Source organism: Typopeltis vanoorti, chromosome 9, assembly GCF_054136105.1.
Source record: "Typopeltis vanoorti isolate ZY-2024b chromosome 9, IOZ_Tvanoo_1.0, whole genome shotgun sequence".
Taxonomy (NCBI): Eukaryota; Metazoa; Arthropoda; class Arachnida; order Uropygi; family Thelyphonidae; genus Typopeltis; species Typopeltis vanoorti.
The window spans coordinates 134,668,226-134,689,172 of NC_143557.1; positions in this window are offsets into that span (position 1 = coordinate 134,668,226).

Here is a 20,947-nt window from a genome sequence, read left to right on the forward strand (position 1 = left end):
TAAAAATTTAGAAATTCTACTGTTTTTAGTTCATTGCATATATTTACTTGTTCTCTAATATCTGAATTTAGATGCTTCAAAATTAAGTGGTTCATATTCCTTATTGGGTCTTATTTTTTGAACTGTTATATTCAATTATTATCAACAGACCTCCATGGAATCAAGACTCAACGTGAAAGGTCCCACTCTCACATGCACAGCTCATTGTACCTTGACTTAAATGCATTCACCGTGCCTGCACTCGCCACACTCTCAGGCAATGTGTTCCAATCACTCACCTTTCTCCATGCAAAAAATCTGTTTCTCACTCCCCACCTTATACAGCTTCCAAGGGATGTCCTCTCATTCTCCCCCCCAAAATGAAGCAAGTCAAATACAACAAAAGGAAAAAACCAGCAGCAGTAACCAAGTGTTCCCAAATGATCACCCACCCAAGTACTGACAAGGCCCAATGCTGCTTGCCTTGGGTGATTGGACAAGAACAGGTGTATTCAGCACAGTATACTTTATTAATTCAAAATATCTCAACAGTTATAAAAACTAAGCTTGGACAAACATCAAGACAACCATTTAAAGTAGAGAAGACAATATTTCTGTAATATAATTTAAAAGAAAAGTTACTAGATCTTTAAAGCAATATATTAATAATGTCACTATGTTCATAAGATCTCATGGGTAACTAGGTCAGAATGTAAGCTTACCTGATTCATGCCTGCATTTGCAAACAGGAGGGTGGGATCATCATGTGGAATGACCAAAGAGGAATGTACATACCGATGATTATATTTATTTATAAAAAAGTTAATAAACTGTTGCCTTATCTCTTTAGCTGTTAAGTTACTGTCCATCATTGAAACTTGACCAATTTCTTGGATTCTGTTTAAAATAACAAAGATGATAATAACATATATAAAATAACAGAAGTAAAATTAGATAAGTTCATATTATTTCTAGCTAACAATCAACAATTTTCTTCAAATCAATCTTTGTTGCTTGCTGGGATACCATAATTGTAAGATTATACTTCAGTGTGCTGAGGAACTTCTAACTGTATCAATATGCCTAGTTCTTGGTCGTCCTCTGAGTCTCTCTCTCTCTCTAAAATTTTTGTCTCAATAGCTGAAATATTTTACTTGTTCTATAAATTGTTTAGTATTGCAACCAAAGCAACGAAAGTCATGAGGTCAGTGTTCGAGTCTAATAAGTGGTTGCACATTCTTCTGGCTAGTTTGTACTAGTTAGACACTTACCTACATATAACACAACAGTATCACAAGTGGTTAAGGGGAAAAAAATCTGACGTTTCCTGAAAAGGTGCAGATTGTATTTCTTGAGGAAAGCCATTCCAAACAGTGATACATAGAAGATGAGGAGCTGCTTCAACAAGTTTTGAATTGTGCTAACAAATAGGTATTTGTGTTCTTACATGATTAGAGGAAAGTGAAACAGTGACAGCCCAGTTCAACAGAGCAATGTCCATGAAAATACCTATGAAAAGTATTATTGCAGAAACAGAGCACCTAAGGTTAGAATACTGTTCTAGCCATAAAACAGTGTCCTAATTCGAATCAGATTTGTGATTTATAAAGTATTAGAAGTTGAACAGGAGTCAAAACGAAAAGTAGTGTTTTAAACCAAAAATACCAAGTTTCTTGTAGGCTAAGGAGGCAATATTATTATCATTACGTGACATCTCCAAGGACTAATCAAGGGAGGGTACCTATTTTACAGCTCTCCGTCTCCACTAACTACAGCGAACAGCATCATCTACACCAATGACATCTACTGTCCACCACCACCACCACTAGTATTTTCACAGACAATCACAAATATCCATGCCATGGCAGGATTCGAACCCACAGCTTTTTGGCTGAAGAGTGGATATGCTAACCATTTGGCCAATCAGGCCAGCTTATATAAAAAAAATAAAGATTCCTCCCATTGCTACGAGAATCACACTTAGGCCTTTTCCAATCAAATGGAAAAGGCCTAAGTTTGATATATACTGTCGTTCTTCCAATTGCAATATGGAGGCACTTATGTTTATGCCAAAATAAGCTTAATGTGGAAGTCAACCCAATAAGAAAATCAATCTTGACTGGATTTTGGAACATTATCAAAAGTGATAGGGAGTGAAGTAGGATTCTTCTTCTTAGTAATATGACTGTCTGAGATTTGATATCACTGAAATTCAATAGATTACGAGGAGGGTGTGAAAATTTCTGATAAACACCAAGAACAAAAATAATATTAAAGCAACTGTTATAACTATAGGAAAGAACATATGAGGATATAAGAATATAAGTTACCTTCATAACTCTGCTACTAGTATGTTATGTAATGTAGGCTGAGTGAGAAGCAGGATTTTTTTTAACTTGAGCTGCATATATGCTGAATTTCTTTTCTTATACTCGAATGGTGCATTTTGTAGAGAGCCAGGATCGATAAATGTTGGTGGGATGGTTTGGAGTGGAGTAAGATTAAGATTATTGAAGTAGGTTGAAGCAGTGGCATAGCTGGAGAAGCTACAAGGAAAGAATGTCAGCAATGCATGGGAATTGGAGATTGTTTGAGAGAAGCAGTATCAGACTGCATAACCCAAGGTCAGGAGGGCATGCAATTTGAAACCAAGTGAGAATTAAGTGGATGAGTAGAGATATAAAGCAAGAGCTGCAAAAAAAAACACTGTGAAGGGAATATAATGAAGAAGGTGATCAGCATATTCATGAGCAGTACAAAGTGCAAGCAAGAAGAGTGACTAGCTTGGTAAGAAAGACCAAATCAGATTATTAAAGAAAATTAGTCAAGCAGCATATATGCTGAATTTCTTTTCTTAGACTCGAATAGTGAATTTTGTAGAGAGCCAGAATCGATAGATGTTGGTGAGATGGTTTGGAGTGGAGTAAGATTATTGCAGTAGGTTGAAGCAGTGGCGTGGCTTGAGAAACTACAAGGAAAGAATGTCAGCAATGCATGGGAATTAGAGGTTGTTTGAGAGAAGCAGTATCAGTCTGCATACCAAAGGTCAGGAGGGCATGCAGTTTGAAACCAAGTGGGGAAAGCAAGAGCTGCAAAAAAATACTGTGAAGGGAATATAATGAAAAAGGTGATCAGCATATTCACGAGCAGTGCAAAGTGCAGCAAGAAGGGTGATTAGCTTAATAAGAAAGGCCAAATTAGATTATTATTAAAGAAAATTAGTCAAGCAGGCCAAAGTAAACCCAAAAAACTTTTTTTTTGACCATGGTAGGATGACTTTAAACAATGCTCATGGTCGGAAGGTGACAGAGGCGAAAGAAATAATCGAGTTGCTGAGTGATCATTTTGCAAAGGTGTATCATCCAGGTGAGATATTTCAGTTCCTGATGTGACAGAGATGCAAATCAAAATTGAGATTGATGAAAAGGTGTTCAGCATATTGTAAAATATCAATGTGAACACAGCAGTGGAACTGGACAGTATCAGCTCGTGTGGTACAAGAATTAGCACTGCTTCTGGTGAAATTGTTCAAATCTAAGTCTCAGCTCTGGCAGGGTTCCAGGGGAGTGGAAAGAGGGCAAGATAGTTCCATTGCATAAAGGTGGCTAATAGGTAGCAAACTACAGACCAATTAATATATCAGGAGTGGTTGTTAAAGAATTGGAAAAGTGGCTAAAAGTAAAATAGATCTCCAATAGATCATATCCACACTATTAACCAAGTAATAGAAAAGCAAATTAATGTAATCTTTCTGCATATTTAGTGTTCATAGATTTTGAAAAAGCCTTTGATTCTCTATATCATTTGGAAATAATACACAGTTTAAAACAACAAACTGTTCCAAAAGTACATCTAATTATTAAAAGCTGTATATCAAAACTCAACAGCCAGTATAAAGCTAGAACATCAGAGAAAGGAATTTGGTATTGAGAGGAGTAAGGCAAGGAGATCCTATATCACCTAAATTGTTTTCTGCTACATTAGAAGAATTCTTTAAGAATATCTCATGGGAAATCTCAATCACTCATGTTTTGCAGACTTTTTTGCTAACTGTTCTGTTAGCAAAAAATAAAGAAGCTCAGGAAATGCTAAACGACCTTGATACAGAAATCAGGAAAAAAAAGTTTAAAGATTAGTACAACTAAAACCAAACTGATGACAAATTCAGATCATAATGAACTAAAATTAAGAAATAATCATATTGAAATTGTGGAGGACTATATTTACCTTGGCCAGCCAGTTAGTTTTAAGGAAAAATAAGGCAAAGAAATAAGTAGAGAATCACACAAGGAAACAAAGCATTTTGGCTGTTGGGCAACAACTAAAAAAAACAAGTTGCATGTTGCCCAAAGAGCCTTGGAGAGAAGTAATTCTAATATTTCTTAATAATAAATACTAGAATTAGAGAGATGACTGGAGCAGAAGATACTGTAAAGTATTGTAAAGCATATCAGTAGAGATGAGCTGGCCATATTAGTATGTGAGGTGAAAGGTGGACACAAAATTAAGCACCGCATGGATACCAAGAGAAGAAAACAGAAAGAAAGCTCATCAGAGAATAAGATGGAGGGATGATCTACAAAGGTTTGACGAGACGGTGGACACTAGCTAAAATGGAACTGGAGAGTTAACAGGAGGCATCCGCTGCTGGATATAGGCATGATCACATTTTTTTAATATGATGTTTATTTGTTTTTATCTTGTTCAAACAGAAATGTGATCACTTCCTATTTCAAATTTCCTGTATACTCTAGTATTCTGAACTGATATGAAGACCATCAATATCAACAAATAAGATAAGACTTTTCTTATGTGTTCTCTCAATGCAAATTTATGCTTAATCTTTATTGGAAGATGTCAATAATACCTAGTCTTTGTTCCAAAGAGAAATCTAGAGATACTTACACATTAGTATTTTTTAAAGAATGTTATACCACAGAATATTAATTCGAAAAATTAAATACTTTCAATGTTTTGGAAAAGTCAAATTGACATCATCAGGAAATAATGTACAAAAGTTTTTCACTTGGTTATGAAATAAATAATACTTACTAAGAGATTATATTCTGTGTGTGTGAATTATTTTCACAACTGGGTTACTTGTATATCAGAAGCGAATATTCTGGGTGTGCTAGGTATGCGGTGCACACCCACGGAATAACAATATCATCAATATATTTTTGTATTTACTCTTGTTAAAGACTCCCCTAATTGTTTCCTGGTTTGCATGATCCCTAAAATTGAACACAATATACTAATGCTTCATGAAGAGGACACAATTGCATCACCTTTGTGATAACAGCCCAGGTGTGCAGTCAAAATGTGGACAACTTTGAGCCCTTTGAACAGACAGACAGACAGACATACAGATGGCACAGCTGATCAGCTGCCTTGCCTTCTGGGCAGTTTTGAACCACCCAGAAGGCAAGGCAGGGCGTGTGCTAAGACATTAGCACCTAGAAATCGGTGGCTGTGATTTGGTTATTGAGTCAACCAACCCAACTGAACGTTATTTGTCATAAGTTGCTGTTTTTGTTTTCTGAGTTTCATCTGTTTTGCATGCGTGAAACATGAACTGATGTGTTTACAACACTGACCGATATACACAAGTAATTTTCTATAAATAACTTCTAACTTTTTTGTCCACATTTAAAATGGGAAATAGACGATCTGCTAAAGTCCTGCTTTCTGCCAAAACTTTTTCTCTCGGATTACATAATTATAGTCGAAGAAGGTTGGAACTCGTGCATAAATACGTATAAGTGAGTTATTTCAGCCTTTATTTGGTTCAATCTGGAAAAATAATTTCTCAAAGAAAAGAAACTAAGAAATTATGAAAGAATTAAACTAGGAATCAGTAATACAAAAAATTAAAAAAATATATAAAAATACATGGATGGAAAACGTTGAAAGAACGAAAACAGAAAGATTACCAAAACAAACCTTAAATTACAAAACAATTAGGAAAAAGAAAATGAGGATATCCTCTTAAGAGATTCAATGATGATTTCTAAGGCCAAAACAAGCCACTCTAGGCCTAAATTTGATAGGCATAATGATTACTTTTTTTTTCTCCAATTTCTGTGGGCATTATACAGTTGTATTTAAAAATTGTCAAAATTAAAATCATTCGTCTCACTCTAGTATTTGCCAATGATAATCTAATGTCACCACAAAGCGTAAACCCTTTGTGTCTCTCACATAAATGGAATGCGTGAAGCATAGCTATTATTCATTTGACCTTTATGCATTCCATATTTAAAATTATATTAACCCTCTCATGCATAAGGGCCTCATATGAGGACACACATTTTCCCTCATAATAATTATTCATTCATAATTTAGTGCTATTGTATACATGTAGTCCTCATCTGGGGAGACCAGAGTGTTCTTAGAAACCACACTAGACGGCAGGAGTATCAACAGAGTTACGGGAATACCAATCTTTCTGCAGTGCATGGTGGTATCAAGGAGGAAGTGAAAAGCTGTTATTTTGTTGATTTGAATTTGGTGATTTTATGAGTCTTCTGGAAAGGTTAGTATGGTTTTATATATTGTTATACCTTGTAGATGAAGTGTGAATGTTTAATTTGTTCATGTTTATTACCATATTCATAAAATGAACCTGAAAACAACCTGTCCTCGCATGAGGACAATATGTTTGTAAGGCAATCTATGCAGAAAATAGTTTAGAAATGCAGAGGTTAGAAAGTTCTTGTACAATATTTTTAATAATTTTATTTATTTTATTTTTGCAAACATAAATGAATAGTAAGTGTGTTAATTGGCATTATCATCTCTTTTACATAGATAACCAAAAGCCAGGTCCATCAGGCATAAAAAAGGCCTATTACCACAAGAGACTTAATGAAGAGGAGATTAAAAAACTGTTGGAGGAATCTGAAGATTGTTTGGAGCTGAGTGATTCTGATGATGATCCTACATAATACCAGTAGCCACAAAATGATCCCACATAGAGTGACAGTTCAAATGAAGACAGTGATATTCAGTACCCTTCCCCTGTTGGTCAGACTCACAACTTTCAAAGTCTAGCTAGCGTGCAAAATACAGCTGTTGCTGGTCATATGCTATTGCAAAGACAAGCAATGAGGTTTAGTGAGAAAGATAATACCTTTGCTGGTACTGAACCGCAGTTTAGAGAGGAAAACACCAAGGAGAGTTCTCTCCGTGAATATTTATTCACAGAGAGAGCCCTGTAGATTATTTTTCACAGCTGTTTCCAGATGAATTAATGGATGAAATTGTGAAACAAACTAATCTTATGCATGCCATAAAGGCAAAGATAATTTAGCACTTACTGTGACTGAACTCAAAATTTACCTTGAAATTGTACTTGTCATGACATACATAAAATACCCATGTGTAAGGCAGTATTGGTCTCTGAACATGGACTGTGCATGGATGTTATAGCTGATGCTATGTCAGTGAACAGATGGGAGGACATGAGGCGATATTTGCATTTTGTTGATTCAGACATAATACTTACCAACAATAAAAACAAAGCAATGCATATAAGACCAGTGCTGCAAAGGTTTCATGAAACATTCTATGCTGCTGTCAGCCAAGAAGAATTTCGAGTGTAGATGAGATGATGATTCCATTCAAGGGACGTTCACAACTCAAACAATACTTACCTAAGAAACCAAAAAATTGGGTTTCAAAATGTGGGTGAGGGCAGGCATTTCAGGCTATGTGTATTGTTTTAATCTTTATATAGGTGCGGATGTTGGAAGACAAAATTCAGACTCATTCACTGCAAATAAAATATAGTACTAAGGCTTTGTCATGATCTTGCTGGTAAGAACTTCAAGGTATACGCAGACAACTTCTTCACAAGCATCCCCCCTAACTAAGAAACTACAAGAAGATGATATTTATTATGTGGGTACATGCAGAAGAAATCGACTTCAAGGTGCTGACAAGAAACTGAAAAATGAAAAGATTTGCAGAAGATGGGATGAGGAAATATGTCAGTTACCACATCCTCTGATGGCATTACTGCCACTAGGTGGGTTGATAACTCAATAGTAGATGTGGTATCTAGCTACTTAGGAAAGGAGCCAGTCAGTGTATGTCAGAGGTTCAGCCGGAAAGAAAAAAAGTATGTTGAAATTCCACTACCTCGCACAATAGCTGTTTATAACAAACATGAGTGGAGTGGACCTCATGGACTCTCTTGTGGCTTTGTATTGAAATGATACCAGGAACAAACGATGATATATGAGAATTTTTTACCACGTGTTGAACATACTTGTAATGCAGGGATCATTTGGAAATGGGAAGAAAAAGAAAAATTGGATTTATTATTATTATTACCCAAGATCCCATGGAGTCTAAGACTCATCTAGGAGGTCCTTTTATCATACACAGCTCATCACACTGTGCTTTAAACACCACACTCTCAGGCACTCTTCAGACACCACTCTCAGGCAGGGAATTCCACCATTCACAACTCTGAATGAAAAAAACCTGCTTCTCACTCTGCTACTAACATCCTCTTTATACAGCTTCCAGGGATGACCTCTGGTTCTCCCCTGATCTCCCACTATTTTCTGTAGAACCTCTCCAGCATTGATCCTATAACAACCCCTTACTAACATGTAGGTCTCTATCATATCTGCCCTCTTCCTCCTGTCCACCAGACTCTGCAAGTTGCATCTTCTCAATCTTTCCTCATACTTGACATTCCAGAGGTTAGAAACTACCTTAGTCAGTCGCCTCTGGACCCTTTCCAACATCTCTTCGTCATTCTGAAAACTAGGTGACCAAATCTGGGCACATTAGTCCATGTGTGGCCTAATCAAAGCCTTATACAATGGAACAAAAATCTCCCTACTTCAACAAGTCACTGTCCTCCACATCATTCCTAGAAGCCTTTTTTGTTGTCTTCACAATTTTGGCAATGTGTCCCCTAAATTTCAGATTCTTATCCACTATCACCAGATCTCTTATTTCCTCTACTTCCAACAATATATTCTCACCAGCATAAATTCTGCATCCCATTTTTGTTTTCCAAATTTTAAAATCTTACATTTTGCAACACTGAACTCACATCCCCATTCCTTGAATAAATTGAGTGATTATTCAAGTCTACTTGTAAGGCCACAACATCTTCACTACTCTTCATGGTTCGTCCCAACTTTGCATCATCTGCAAACAACTGAATATCTCCATCCAAATCTTCACCAATATCATTAATATACAAGTTAAACAGTAATGGCACTAAAACATACCCCTGAGGCACTCCACTAGTGACTTTCCTTTTCCTGGATATTGCTCCCCCATACACAACTTATTGATACCTATCAGATAGCCAGTCTCCAATCCAATGCACTAATCTAATATCCAACCCCATCCACTCTAGTTTGACTATCAACTTATCATGTGGTAATCTATCAAAAGCCTTTGCAAAATCTAAATATATTACTGTGTATCCTTCTCCTCTATCTATGGAAGTAGTCACCTTATTGTAATAAGTAAATTAGATTACTAAAACATGACCTCCCTTCAGCAAATCCATGCTGTCCATCAAAGATAATACCATTGTTGTCAACTCAATTCTGGATCGTAGTTCTCACAAGCTTCTTCAACAACTTAACTGCAACATCTGACACACAGATAGGCCTATAGTTTGATGCCCGAGTTCTATCGCCTCCTTTATGAAGTGGCACAATCTTGCCTTCCTTAGGAACTTGACCAAGTGCAAGACGTGTATTAAAAAAATATGTCAAGGCCAGCGTCAACTCCCTGGCACATTTCTTTAGAATACATGGTGATATATTATCAAGCCCCACAGTCTTATTTACATCTAGTTTGCTCAACTCCCCATACACTTCTTGCTCACTTATAGTCAGTCTCTTTTCCCCATCATCAACTACTCTCAATCTCTCCATGAAATCACATTCACAAGATTGAAAGACCTTTATGAAGTGCTCAAAAAGTATCTCCACCACACCTTCTGCAACAGCTGTCTTTATACCATTTTCTCCAATCAATGTCATCCTTCCATAATTATTCTTTCTTTTGCTGGCTACATATCGAAAGAACTCCTTAGGCTTCTTTTTGGCTTCATTAGTTAACTGCTGTTCATACCTCTCTTTAGCTACCCTCACCAGCCAAGTCACCTGCCTTGCTTGGTCTTTGTAGTCCTCGTGGAATTGGTTATTTCCACTTCTCTTATGCTGCTTCCATAATGTCCTTTTTCTCTGTATCACATGCTTAATCTCTTTATTCATCCATTTCACACCTACCTTATTTAACCTTCTCACCTTTGGAATACATTTAGACATTGCATCTACTAGATAGTTTTTGAAAATCCCCAGATGCTGTATTGATCTCTTTTTCCAGCAAACTCCTTATTCCATGCTACACCTGCAAGCTGTATCCTGAACTCTTCATAATCACCCCCCCACCTTTGTAGATCCTCATATACCCTTTTCTTACAGAAGTCTTCACACTGCTGGCAACCACCCAGGTAATCACCTCATGGTCACTCTCACCAATTGGTGGGTGATTTGACACTTCATTTATAATTACATCCTCTGATGAGATGACCAAATCCAAGACCCTCAATTCTCATGTGCCCTATGTAACATACTGTCTGAGGTAGTTATCCCTCAAAAACTCAAGAAACTCATTTTCTTTACTTCCAGTTGCTATCTCATCATTTCAGTCTATATTGCCATAATTAAAATTGCCCATAATGATCACTCTTTTCTTATTTGCTTGGCTAATTTTATTATACATTTCACAGTCACTACCATTCACATTTCCTGATCTATAACATCCACCTCTATCTCACACCATTTTGCATCAAAACCACTGGCACTATTTCCCCTCTTGCATCTCTACTTTGTATGGACATAACTCATTCTCTATCATCAATAGCATTCACCCTCCCTTTTTATATCCATCAATACTCAAGAAACACATCATACCCTTCCAGCTCTATTCCTGTCAGGATGTCGTCCTCATCTAACCATGTCTCACTCATTCCAACAATTTTTGGGTGAACAGACTCAATTAGTAAGACATGGTTAGATGAGGAAGACATCCTGCCATTTCATCTGCCTTGTTTCTTACACTTCTAACAAACACAACAGCTCATCCCTGGATCTACAGCTAATTCCACTGATACCACTCATTCAATGTGATCTCTCCATGCTCGACTGGGGACATTTCCCTTTCTGCTTATTCATTTTAGAATCCCTCCTCAATTCCAATTGTTTCCTCTTGATCCCAGGTCATCCCATTTCTTTCCTGTCTACACATGCGCTCACATCCTCTTGGGGCATCCACCTTTCTCACGCTGTGTACCCATGTCCACTCTGAGCCTCCCCGTTTCCCTGTTCATCTTGCACACACATTCTCTCATTTTCCATACTCATGCCACTCACTTCCTCATTCATAACCACCCCTTCAATCTCTCCTGCTCTTCCACATCACTTCCCACTTGATCTGATTCATTCTCTGTACTCATTATTACTTCTCTACCTTCCAGCAGTAGTCTCTCCAAGTGACTCACACCATAACCGCTCAAAGGCAGTCCATTGCTTCCATACAGTTCGCTTCGTCCTTCAAACTCATTCCACACATTAACAAATTGTACTCCCCCCCCCCCTCTCCTCTCACATTTCAGCCAACATATCATTCATAATGCTAGCTCTCTGCCTCATCTCACCACAGTCATACCTAGTCAACACGCTTACTACCCTTCCTGTCACACTATTCTCTTTTATCCGTCTAAGCACCCTTCTGATATCCATTCTGATGTGCTCTTTGTCCTCTGTTAAGTCATTCGTACCAATTAAACCATCAACTCCTTTGCTCACTCCCTCCTCATATCCAATGATTCAATCACTCTACTCATTTTACCACCTGGAATTTGTTGGAATTCAAATCAAGAGGGCAGCTGCGTTGATATATCAAGGTTTAGCTCAGCTAAGTACAACAAAACAAGGACACCCTTCAAGTCAGACACCACCAGCACTAAAGAAACACAACTCACTCTGTGCCACATGAAAAACGTTTTGAAGGCAGAGGATACTTCCCAAACAAGACAACAGGTGCTAATGCCAATCGTTGCAGAGATGTACACTGCAAGAGTAAAACAAGATACATCTGTGGTAGATGTGAGGTTCCAATCTGTCAGGAATGTCTTCAGTCTTTCCATACAAAATGAGGCAAAGAGAATAAGACTGTTCTCGAATTACATAGCTCTACTGCAAATTCTAATTGTTCTACATTTTTCTATGTACTTAGTAATCCAAATTTTGATCATTCATGCAGTGTTTCAGCAAAATAAATTGTTTATAATCTGTTTTGTCATAATTATAATGTCTTTCAATGAAAATAAATTTCTCAGACTAAGTCATTTCCATAGAAATATGTCTGTAGTCTGTTGCCATTTAGTGCATAATGTCTTCAGATGAGGATATCATTTTTTACATATACAGGACACAAATTTAGCAAAATTAATGAATTCATGGTAATACTGTAAGATTAAATGGTACTGTATCATGCTGGAAACACAAAGTCTATCAAGACTCATCATGGGAGGTCCCTCCTAGGAAACACGAAATCTATCATACCACTCCTTAAACTCATTGACCGTTGTCACTCTCACCACTCTATCAGACAATGCATTCCATGGTTCAACCACCCTACATGCAAAGAAACCACTCCTCATCCTCTTGCTCACAGCTTTCTTTCGTAACTTCCAGGAATGGCCCCCTTGTCATTACTCCTTCCCACTGTTCAACCAAGCAAAAGAACTCCCCAGTGTCAACCCTGTAACCACCTCTCAACCAGTTTGAAAGTCTCGATCATATCACCTCTCCTTCTATCCACCAAACTCTGCAGTCCACATTCCCTCAGCCGATCCTCATAACTAACATTGTACAGTCCTGAAATCATCTTTGTTATCTGCCTCTTTACCCTTTCCAGTTTATCCCCTTCAAATCCTCGGTACCAAATCTGAGAACAATAGTCTAAGTGTGGTCTGATCAGGGTCTTATACAATGGAATGATAACTCTTTTATCTCTGCAGGTCAGCATCCTTCTCATTATTGCTGTAATCCTGTGTTACCATGACCACCTTTGCAATGTGACCTGTCAAATTTCTATCAATCATCAGCCCCAGATTTCTTGTCTCCCCTACTTCCTCCAGTATAGCTCCTCAAATAGAGTATACAGCATCCCATCGATGTGTCCCAAACCTCAAGACCTTACATTTTGCTGCATTAAACCGACATCCTCACTCATTTGCCCATCTGTTTAGCTTATTCAAATCCTCTTGCAGGGCTACCACATCTACACTATTACTAATAACCCTTTTCACATCATCCGCAAACAACTGAATATCCCCCTGCAATCCACTGACAATGTCATTGACATAAAGGTTAAACAATATAGGTCCCGGTACTGAGCCCTGTGGGACTCAACTTGTAACCCTCTGCTTCCTTGAAACTGCCCCACCATACACAACTCTCTGATACCTATCGGACAGCCAATCATGAATCCAGTTGACCAACCCGACATCCAAACCCATGTGCTGCAACTTAAATATCAGCTTATGATGTGGCACCCTGACAAATGCCTTCGCTGAATCCAAGAAAATGGCAGTATATGCCTTGCCCTCATCTACAGCTCTTGTAACTATTATAAAAGGCTAGCATATTACTAAAACAAGAGCGACCCTTTACAAATCCATGTCGACTCGCACAGATAACATTACCCTCATCTGCCCAATGCTGTATGCGGTCCCTCACTAATTTCTCCAAGATCTTAACTACTGATGACACACAAACTGGCCTATAATTAGACACTTCCAGTCTGCTACCGCTCTTATGCAATGGCACTTTCTTACCTTCCTTTCATTCCCTGGGTACCTTTCCTGTAGACAGACTTTCTTTCTTCCACAATCATTTCTCCTCCTACTGGCCACATAGCTAAAAAATTCCCTAGGATTTTCTTTGGATCTTAGGGCCAATCTGTTCTCATATTCCAGTTTCTTTAGCACATTCTCTCAAAACTCATGGTGAAATACCATCCCGTCCCACAACTTTACCGACATCCAGAGTACTGAATATTTGGAACACTCTCTCGTCCTGCACCTCTAAACCTCAAACCTGCCCTATCCCTCTAGTATTAAAATTTACTCCTCCAGGGTGAAATACTCCAATAAAGTGTTCGTTGGGGTGCAATTCTAGCTCGCCTCCTCGTGGTGCATCCTGGGTCATGCTAAAGAGCTAGAGTGACTGGCGGCCAGACCATTGTGCAATCTCCTGACCATACTTACACATGGAAACTCAAAACTTTCACAACGGTTCTTCTTCGAACCAACTGATGAAGAATATTGGACATAATATCCGTATCTTCCAGTTAAATGTTGAGGGTATTAGCGCATCAAAATGTCAATGTCTTTCTAAACTTCTACGAGAAAAAAACGTCGATCCACTTCTCATTCAAGAATCGCATATCGAAACTGAAGATCAAGTTAAATCTAGAGCAATAATCCCTGGCTACGACATTCTCGGGATTACTTACAGTCATAGCTACGGCAGCATAACATGTCCAAAATGGTATTGAGAATGCTGTGCTGATATCATCTTCGACTGATGATGAAATCCATAAGATCACTGTTAAAATAGCGGACATGACGATTCTGAATATATATAAACCACCTGCAACTGTTTGGCCAAATGATGTTCTACAGACATACTCCCACCGAACGGTGTACTGTGGGGACTTCAACAGTCATCATACTTCTTGGAAATACGATTGGAATGATCAAAATAGGGAAATATTAGCTGAATGGACAGATCAACACTGTCTTCACTTGGTTTTTGGTGCCAAGGAAAAAGGCACCTTTAAATCAAGAGCCTGGAATAAGGAATATAACCCAAATTTGACATTAGTCTCCACTAGTGAAAATCAGTCTTTACAGACTTTCAGACATATTCTTGAGGTTTTTCCAAATAGTCAGCACCATCCCATCTTTATGGAATTAGGAGCCCAAATTCCAGTGATAACATCATTTCCTAGACCAAGATGGAATTTCCAAAAAGCCAACTGGGAAAACCTCACTGCAGATCTAGATGCACGCCTTAGAATTTCCCCAACTTACAAACACTATACATGGTTCACTGGAGTAGTTATAGTGGTGGCAAAAATACACATTCCTCAAGGCTACCGAAAAGAATATGTGCCTGGATGGACCATGTATAGTGTTTGTAAGAAATCTCCTCTTGTTGATCCGAATCAGATAGCTGTTCATATTGTTTCGCTTTCTAGAGCTCCGATAGATAAAGAACATACTAAAGAGATAAAATGCAAACTAAAGGCTATGAAGTCTGTAACTCAAAAGAATCAACAATTCTCTTTGCCTTTTTCCCGTGAGGAAATATCCTCAGCGCTTCAAAATATCAAAATGGGGAAGGCTCCGGGATTTGACAATGTTCATAATGAATTCCTGATGCACTGTAGACCTTATGCAAGATCGTGGCTGGCTAAGTTCTTTAATGATATACTTGAAAGTGGCTGCGTTCCTAAAGAATTTGAAAGGACAAAAATCATTGCTGTGTTAAAACCAGGTAAGCCAGCAGGCAGAACTGAAAGCAATCGCCCCCTAGCCCTTTTAAGTGTGACCTACAAATTGTTGGAGAGACTAATATTGAACAGGATCAGTGATAAAATTTTGGAACGTGTTCCAATAGAACAAGCAGGGTTCAGAAGAGATCGCAGCTGCACAGATCAAGTTCTCAGCTTAACAACCTACACTGAAGCAGGATTTCAAAGATGCCTGAAGACTACTGCAGTCTTTATTGACTTAACAGCGGCTTACAATACTGTTTGGAGGGAGGGACTCGTATATAAATTTCTTAAGGTCATCCCATGTAAAATATTGGGTCATCTCCTAAACAACTTACTGTGTGATTGGCATTGCAGGGTAGTCACCGGAGGAAGCATCACTAAACAGAGAGTGCTTAAGAATGGATTACCTCAGGGCTCAGTGCTCGCACCATTGCATTTTAGCCTTTACATCACAGATATTCCTGAAACAGCTAGCAGGAAGTTTGCTTATGTAGATGATCTAGCTTTGCCGATCAGCGACAAGTCTATCAAAAGAACTGAAGAAATATTGACAAATGATCTGTCGGCTTTATGGCAGTTCTATAAAAAATGGAGATTAACACCAAATTCTGGTAAAACCAAATGTTCTTGCTTTCACCTGAACAATAGGCTTGTAAATCAAAAACCAGAGATATATGCTGATGGAACATAATTTGGATTAAACATCGTTTAATCCAAAACCTAAATATCTGGGAATAACTCTGGATAGAACTCTGACATATAAACAGCATATGATTAATATCGCTGCTAAAGTTCACACCAGAAATAACATAGTTCAGATGGGGCTCAAGTGCCGCAACTCTGCGGTGCACTGCAATGGGTCTAGTTTACAGTGCAGCAGAGTATGGTGCTACTGTCTGGCTCAATAGTTACCATGTCAATAAACTAGATACTCAACTTAACTCTACTCTGCATTTAATAACAGGTTGCATTAAGAGTAGACCTTTACATTGGTTCCCCACTTGGAGCCATATTGCTCCTCCAGAACTGTGACGACAGGAAGCCTTGCTTTGTGAATATAAAAGAATTTTAAATAACCAAAATCTCCTAATACATGAATTTATTCCAGATGCTTTATCCAATAGACTAAAATCCAGAAGACCTGCTATAAAAACCACCCATAATCTTCTTAGCCAGAATGACGGTATGGTGAGTAGGTGGGATGTACTGTGGTCCCAAGCAGTATCACCTGAAGTTCGCAATCACATAAACATCTTCCAAAAACCATCTGGATTTGACCTGCCCAGGAATATATGGATGACGGTTAACAGGATTCGTACAGGCCATGGTGTATGTGGAGACTTACTTTCAAATTGGGGTAAGATACCAAATCCCCACTGTCCATGTGGAGCCGAGATCCAAACCATATAGTACAGGAATGCCAGCTGACAGCATATCCAGGTGACTTTAAGGATATCTTTTGACCTATCCCCAGAGGCGATCAACTGGATCAAAAACCAAAATGTTAAAATATGACTAATCTTCTGTCTGAAGCTTGTCATAAATTTCAAATTTCATATTTGTATTTGCCTGAATGTAGACTTTTTTCTTTTAATCATATATGTGTATCTTATCTATACTCATGTGTTATTATATCTTATTGTGTTTTAACCATGTGTACAAGTCATACGATAAATAAAAATAAAGTGTTCATTGAACAATTCCACTATGTCCTCTGCTCATTTTTATCCCACAATGTCATTCTTCCACGATCATTTCTCCTCCTACTGGCCACATAGCTAAAAAAATTCCTTAGGATTTTCTTTGGATCTTAGGGCCAATCTGTTCTCATATTCCAGTTTCGCCTTCCTTACCATACTAGTCACTCTCTTGGCCTGTATCTTATACTCTTCATGCATCTGCTCTTCGCCTGTCTCTTTATATCTCTTCCATCACCTCTTTTTCAAATGCAGTTCCTGTTTAATATTGTTTGTCATCCACTTTACACCAAAATTGTGTCCTCTTCTTCACTTGTGGAATACAGCTTACTATTGCTGCTAACAAATATTGCTTCACAATTTCCCAACTAATGATATCCTGGCCTTCCCATTCTTTCCTCCATGAAACTTCCCCAAGTTGATGTCTAAGACTATTATAATCACATTCCTTATAATTCCACATGTTCCCATCTCTTTGATACTCCTGCATGTCTATTCATCTTCCAAGTCAAAACCACATGGTCACTCTCTCCAACTGGTGGGAGAGATGTCATCTCAGTTATTATCAACTCTTCTGATGCTATGACCAAATCCAAAACTCTTGAACCTCTTGTTCCCTCTATTACATGTTGCTTACAACATTTGTCCCTCAAGAGTTCTACAAATTCCATTCCCTTACTGCTACATGCATCTTCCTCTCCCCAATTTATACTACTGTAGTTAAAATCTCCCATAACAATCATTCTTCTTGCACTTGCCAAGCTCAACTGTCTAAACATCTCCTGGTCCCCGCTGTCTGTGCTCCTTGGTTTATAGCAACACCCCACGAAATATTCTGTCTTGCCCACCTATACCTCACATCATATGCTTTCAAAATCATTATTGTCACTGCCTTCCAAAGCCTCCATGCTAGACGACATAAGTCATCACTTATCATAAGCAGCACTCCACCACCATGTTTTCCTTTCCTATCCTGCCGAAAAATGCTGTACCCTGCTACTTCTATTCCTGTTATTATATCCTCTTCTGTCAACCACATCTCAGTGATCCCAATAATCTTTGGCAAGGTTGATGCTATCAGCATCACTAATTCCTCTCCTTTATTCTGGATCCTCCTGGCATTAGTATAAAGTATAAAAATGCCATTGTTTCTATTCCCAGCATTATCCCCTCTAGACTCCACTGGGCTCAGCATTACTTGATGTCATCCCCCTTCTCCCAAGTACCCATTCCCACAAAAGGCCACCCATGCTACCATCCACCTTGGCATTCTAGTTTCCCTGCATTGACATACCGACTCATTCAGAACCGCAATCTCTCCAGATGCCTATGTCCTTCCTCATTCAAATGTAAGCAGTCTCTCACATACAATTCCTCTCTGTCCTCAAACGTCCTGCAAGCATCCACATATTCCAATCCTCTCTTCTGCTCAGCTCGTCGCTATCATTGAGCCAGCAAAGGCTGGTCGATTGGTAGAGCCTCTACTACTAATGACTCAGTAAAAAGTTAAGCAAGTTTGAGGGCAGTTAGTAGTTGGAAGGAGTTCAATAGTTCGATGCTGTTGGCACACTCTCCCTCGATAAGTCTTTGGACTCCCTGGAGGTGTCACATAATAATAATCATACCTAGGCAACACGCATAAGAGACCACCCCTGCTACCATCCACCTTAGGCATTCTAGTTTCCCTGCACTGACACATCAACACTTTCCATTCTCTCCTATCTTTCATCATTAAGAATCGCACTGATGCGACTATGCATCAGTACAATTGTACATGATGTACTTGAGGTTGTACATCTTCTTTTGTACAACCTCAAGCAAGAATCTCATATCTCTCACTGCCCAATTTACATTACCTCTCAAGTCATTTGTTCCTACCATCACAATCATCTCATCCACCCTTTCACCCCTCTTAATTGCCATAGCCACACTTTCAATCGTTCTTCCAGGCAAACACTCCTCACGCATCCTATCTTGCACATCACAGATCATTGAGTCTCCCATACATTACACCTCTTACCACCCTGTTCCTTGATTGCTCACATGCATCCCTCACTCTCTCTCTCCTCTAACACTTTCTCTCTGTGTTCTACTTACCTGCCTTCCTGACATCACTCAAACCCTGGTAACAGTGCTCCCTCGCATTCTTCTCATTCCCTCTCTCCTACTGTTTCCATTCTCTCCTCTTCTATCATTCCCATATCTCTCTCTCTTTCCCTCTCTTCCACTTATCCTATTCTCTTTCTCCTCTTCTATCATTCCCATAACTCTCTCATTCCCTCTCTTCTACTGTTCCTATTCTCTCCTCTTCTACCATTCCATAAGTCTCTCATTCCCTCATTCTCCATGTACAGAATGATATGTACATAGAGGCAACTACACTTGAAGCAGGCAATTAAAGGTGAGATTGAAGTCCTAAATAGTTCTCCTTAGTGGACAAGAATGAACAGTAGGATCACAGTACAAAGGATAGTAAGCAGAACAATCCTCAAGTAGAGATGATAGTTTCAGAGTGTAATTTATTTATTTCTTATCCAAACACAAGTGGTACAGTAGTAATTGGTACAACATTATTTACAACAAAATAGGATACATTACAAATGAGAACAGCTTAAATTTAGTAGGTAAATTGTGCAGGGAATAATAAGTAAAATATGAGGGAAAAAGAAACTATACATAAGTTATATACAATAAATATGATCATATGTTCCTCCAGAATCTCAATCAATTGCTCTTTCTGTGCAGGATATAAGGTCCTCTTTTGTGCAAGGTGATTGAAGAAGGGGACAAGAAAGAAAGAAAGAAAGGTGTTCCATGGAGTGTAATGATGATGGTTCAGAGTACTGTGTGACCACAGATGCGAGACCCCTCGACACTTCTGTGCATGGCTGAAGGAGGCAAATCCATTCTGATAATAGAGTAATGCATTTCATGGGATGAGTGTTTATGATTATACATCAGAAAATTAGCTTTTCTTTTATAAAAATTCTAGTTTTTAAAGTGATAACTATTTTGCTTGTACAACAGTTGAAAAATTTTACATGTGATTTTGCATGTTGGTGACGAATTTGTACATCACCTTATTCCTTTCTCTCCTTCAACATGAACTGACTCTTCTTGGCAATCTGATAGAGACAGCTCTCACTTCTGTGGTCACACAATAGTACCATTTCCCTTATTCACATCTGTAATTATTATTCTTTACTTCATAATATGTTATTACTCTTCTATGAAAGCAGATAATCGGAACATCAATGTAACTGCCTACCATTAAAGTAGTTTATCTTAGTGTTTAATCTACTACTGTCACTTCTTCCTTTCATGATCACTACCATATGAGTATTACATATTAGAATTATTATTCAGCAGTCACTCATCAATTCTAGTTTTTTTCATCTTGGTAACACCACTTATGTTACCATGGATAAATCTAATTCTACTGTTAGTCCTAATTCTTTTCTATTGACATTTCTTAAGCTGATGATGCATACCTTCAATTCTCCTGAGGTTGAGTTTGTTTAGGTCAGTGACTTTTCATTGTTGGTCATGGTTTCTTGGAAAAAAAAAAAAAAAAGCAGAGGATCCTTGTTTAACCTGGTGACTCTCTGGATGGTACATCATACCAGCTGGTGACTCACTACTGTATGACATCATGT